The sequence below is a fragment of the Babylonia areolata genome, chromosome 1 (assembly GCF_041734735.1).
Source record: "Babylonia areolata isolate BAREFJ2019XMU chromosome 1, ASM4173473v1, whole genome shotgun sequence".
NCBI classification, from domain to species: domain Eukaryota; kingdom Metazoa; phylum Mollusca; class Gastropoda; order Neogastropoda; family Buccinidae; genus Babylonia; species Babylonia areolata.
The window spans coordinates 38,568,826-38,573,825 of record NC_134876.1 but is presented as its reverse complement, the minus strand read 5'-3'; the positions used below and the strand labels follow the sequence as shown (position 1 = coordinate 38,573,825).

The window sequence follows — 5,000 nt, the reverse complement described above, 5'->3', positions numbered from 1 at the left end:
TCTGGCAGTACTTGTCGCGATATTGATGTTTTCTTCCTTTTTTGTTTCAGAATAAGTGATATCAAAATCCGCTTTCAACATTTCCCAAAAAGGAACAGGAGAATGATGTGGTTTTGCAGCTAACTCTTTCATGTTAACTTCAGATTTTTTTTAACAGATTTGAAATGTAAGTTGCAACTGTTTCTTGTGATGAAATGGCTTTAGCTCTTTTAGGAAAATCAATGTCTGATCTTACTGTCAGTTCATCAGCAATGAAATTTTTGGCATTGAAGTGTACCTCACAGCGAATTTTGCTGTTGCTAACTCACGATGTTCATTTAAGAGAAGAATTCCGGCTGTTTTGTATGTTTCCTGACTGGATACATGAGAGGGCACTCCGAGGGCAATTTTGATAGCCTTACAGTCTACACTTTGAATCTTTTGTAATAGATATTTAGGTGCACTGAAAAATATTTCTTGTGTATAGGTTATCTTAGATCTTACAAGGGCCATGGCAAGATGAATCAATGTTTTTGTATCCATTCCCCAGGGTAAGTGGCTTATAATTTTCATAAAATTGATACTTTTCCTTGCCTTTGTTAAGATGTAATCAAAGTGAATGTTCCATGTCAGCTTTGAAGTAAGATAAACGCCTAAAAACTTCACTACCTGTTTATAATCAATGACGTCACCAAGTAATTTAAAAATGGGTGTGCTAGATGGGTTACCACCTGAATTAAACAACATCATACATGTTTTTTCAGTCGACAAAGCTAGACCATTTTCAAACATACAGTTACCAATGTTATCGAGATCAGACTGATACAAACGACGTATGTAATTCTGTGCTCTTTGTGGGGTTGACTTTTTTAGATTGACACCAATCCACATACATATATCATCAGTATACTGTACTAAAACTACACGATTTGACAATGCCTTTGGTAGATCCTGAATAAGAATATTAAAGAGAATAGGGGCTATAACTGAGCCCTGTGGAATTCCCATGTCAAGTTTATGTGGCAAAGAATAATGTGTTCCCACCCTTGCTTGAATAATTCTATTAGATAAAAAGCTTTTAATATACTCATAAAGATTACCAGATATTCCAACTTATTTCAGTTTGAATAAAAGACGTTTGTGCCAAACCTGATCGTAGGCTTTTTTTACGTCAAAAAACGTTGCGAGGACACTTTTTCTGCAAGCAAACTGATGTTTTATTTGAGTTGTAATCTTTACTAGGTGTTCGACCGTTGATCTTCCTTTTCTAAATCCAACCTGGTTCACTGGAATGATATTGTATTTTCGCAGTAAGTTATAATTCTGAACAGGACTATTTTTTCCATCAATTTACAGACATGCGAGGTCAAAGCAATAGGCCTGTAACTATTTTTTTTTTATTATTACGTTTAGGTTTTCCTCCTTTTAAAACCGGTACAACTATTGATGTTTTCCATATCTGTGGTACAGTTCCAGATGTCCAACATTTCTGATATATTTTGTGTAGGAAAACGATACAATTTTTTGGGATGTGTTTTTAGCATCACATTCGATAGTGCATCGATGCCAACTGAACTTTTTTTTATTGCCAAGGGAAGCTATAGCGGTTTGTAACTCCTCATATGTAATAGGAGAATTAAACCACAAGTCATTTTGCGGAATGGGATCACTGTATAAAGCACTATTTTCTTCCCTGTCCTCTGTGTGTTTTACACGCAGGTGATAAGCCTTCGTATTTGCTATTTTTCGCAAACATTTCAACAAAGATTTCTGCCTTTTCCTGATCTGATAGAAACTTGTTTTGTGAGTCATTTGATATTGGGCAACTTGGTAACTTTATTCCATTTTTCATTTCTTTCATTTTTGTCCAAACTTTATTAAAGTCTTTATGATCTGAAATTTCTTGTGAACAAAATGATTACCAATGATCTTTTTTAGCTTGGGCTACAGTCATATTACTCTGAGTGTTTGCTTTCTTCATTTCTTTGTGGTTTGGGGCTTACTGTCCGCGAGGTAGTTCTTAAATGTTTCTTTCTTGTAATTAACTGCCTTTTCACATGCATCATTCCACCAGACATTGCCTGAACGGTCACCTGACTTCACAGCCTTTACTTTTGGGATCGACATATCAGCTGCTGATAACACAGCTTCTGTAAAATTTGAATACATTACATCTACACTCTCATTCTCAAGTTTTTCAAAATCATGAGAGGTAAGAATGTTTTGAAATAAATCCCAATTTGCATTTTTATATTTATATTTTGGAATTATGTCGACGTTATTATCAGGCTGATTATCATCATCAGCGATTGTAATGATGATAGGGCACATGGTCACTTCCCAATGTGTCTTTATGTGTTTCCCAGGTACATGATGGACTAGCTCCGGGGATATTAGTGTCAGGTCAATTGCTGTTGGTCTGTGTTTTGAGACGTCAGGAATTCTAGTAACACTACCATCATTCATAAGATAAAAGGGGCTGTCAGTGATGTTTTCTATTAACCGATTGCTTGTCACAGTTTTTACAGTCCTTTTCCCAGAATGGAGCGTGAGCATTGAAATCACCAGCTATTACCCATTTACCAGGCTGTTGTTCTTGTAATGTTCTAACCCACTCTGTATTTCGATCGTTTGGACCTTTAGGAAGATAAACGGAAAGTACGTTAAGAATGAGCTTGTTGCTAAATTTTACTGTAGCTGCACAAGAGTGTATGTCAAAGCTTGCAATAGATTTTAAAACAGGAGACTCACATAGATTATACTGTAATTCCCTAAGTATATAAATAGCAGTACTTAACTTCTTGCCCTCGTTCGCAGTTTCATATACTGGTGGAAAATAATAATTTGGAAGTTTGGGAAGCTTACATGCACTGATATTAAGTGACTACAGAATCAAAACATCACACATACTTGATGCTAGAAAATGTTTCAAATAGGTCAGGTTAGATAGAATAGATCTGCAGTTCCACTGGAGCAGCCTAATTTGCAATTGCGTTTGTTTTTTCATTACTGATTATCTTTCCTATCAGATAGGAATATAATGTTATTAATACTATGAATAAATCAAACTGTATGGTGGTGAAAATAAACAGTAAATGAAAGGAAACTGGGAAACAAAATAATAGTCTAAATATTGTCAACAAAAAATGCACTTGCGAACGGCAGGAAGAAAGGTCACTCAGCAAAACAAGAATATCGCTCAGCACAAAAGTTTATCAGTGCCAGGCAGAAGTTGACGCAAATGTTAATAGAACACTGGCCAGTCCATCAGTGCGTTGTAAGGATTGTACCAGCCGTGATGAAAGGGGGCGGGGTTCTGGTGATGGTGGAACCTGGCTCTGCGTGTTGATTTCTTCGGTGTTTCCCAGAGAAGATCTCGAACATGTCGCCCGATGTTTCCTGCGAGGATGCTGGCTTCTCTGCCGTTGGGGTGGACAGCGTCTCTGAGGGCGTTGGTCTTGAGGTTGTCGTTCTTTATAAATGATATGGTTTTTTTTCGTCAAACAGTTCCGAAGCCACCACTGCGTTGAACAGTTGTCTCTTGACCTCCAGTTTTTTAATCTTTGACAGTGGTTGCTGAACTTACGATGAACTTTGTTGTTGGATTTTTCTTTGCAGTGTCTTTCAATGTTGAGGTAAAGAAATTACTGACTTCTGTTGTATCTTTTGATCTTAAGTCGTTGATGCCACAATGAATGACAACAGCTTCAGGCTTTTTCTCTGTGGTGGTGACAGCTTGAAGTAAATTTCTGGTTTCAGACACTGTGTGGGTTTTTTGCATGGAGGCTTTGAAGTGGTATGATCTGCCCCAGTCTGTTTCCTGCACACGGAATCATGGAGAATTATTACCTTGGGTAATTCCCCATTTTCTTCTTTCTGTGCAGAATATGTACTTCCAGACTTTGTACTTTTTACGTCATCCATCGTCTTTTCGTCACAAGACGTCACCGATTTTTCAACCTCTTTTTTCTTCTTTTGAAGGGCAGTTTTGTCTTGGTGGCTTGCTCGTTTTTTGTCTGCTGCCGGGTTCTCTGGTGAGGAAACTGGCCACGGTCGGCGTAGGTAGGTGTAGGGCTGGGGCTGGGGCTAAGACTGGGGCTTTCAGTTTGTGTTGCCTGTGTTGTCATGGAAACAGGTTCCATTCTGCAACGTTTTGTTGGCTCTTGTTGTCCCCGTACAGTTGCTTCCAGGGAAGAGACACGATCACACAAAACCATTATTATTTTTCTTAGATCCATGATCGTGTCGGACATCTCGGGAATGGAACTGAGATTGCTCATCGGTCTTGTATTCGTGGAACTCGTGTCGGTGGGATGAGACACCTGCTTTGTACGTTCAGTACTCCCAGACTCGCTTCGCAAAACCTTCACGGACTCACCGGTTTTAAGGAGAAGTCCGGTCGCCTCATTGTTCTGAGCGGTTTTACTGTGTGCAGCTGCAACTGGTTTCCCGCTCGATTTTCTTGTTCTCATGTTTCCAAAACGTCTGCGACAACTTCTTACCGCGAAGAAATTATCCGCTGAGTGTAGTCTCCGCCATTTTGGAAGTCCTATGTGTGTGTGTGTGTGTGTGAGCGTGCGCGTGCGTGCGTGCGTCTATGTGTCAGTGTGTTTTTGTGAGTGTATGTGTGTGTGTGTGTGTGCGCGCGCGCTCGCGTGCGTCTATGTGTGTGTGTGTGTGTGTGTAAACGTTACACTGAAATGTGTGTTGTCTGTATTTACTTACATCATACAAAGTGTAATATCTCTATTTGTTTATTTCTGCTGTGTGTGTGTGTGTGTGTGTGTTTGTGCGCGCGCGCCTCTGTGTGTGTGTGTGTGTGTGTGTGTGTGTGTGTGTTCGCACGCGCGTGTGTGTGTGCATGCTTGCGAGTGTGTCTGTGTGTGTGCATGCTTGCGAGCGGGTAGGTATGTGAGCATGTGTATGTGTGCTTGCGCCTGTGTTGTATGTGTGTGTGTGTGTGTGCGCACGCGCGCGCGTGTGTATGTGTGTGTGCATGCTTGCGAGCGGGTAGGTATGTG

General features: G+C 39.9%; 1 protein-coding gene across 1 annotated transcript in view; it reads right to left on the bottom strand.

Moving 5' to 3' along the window:
* The window catches only part of LOC143281197 (exoskeleton protein RP43-like), a 67,537-nt gene that overhangs the window by 8,302 nt on the left and 54,235 nt on the right, over positions 1-5,000 (bottom strand). The window lies entirely within an intron of this gene.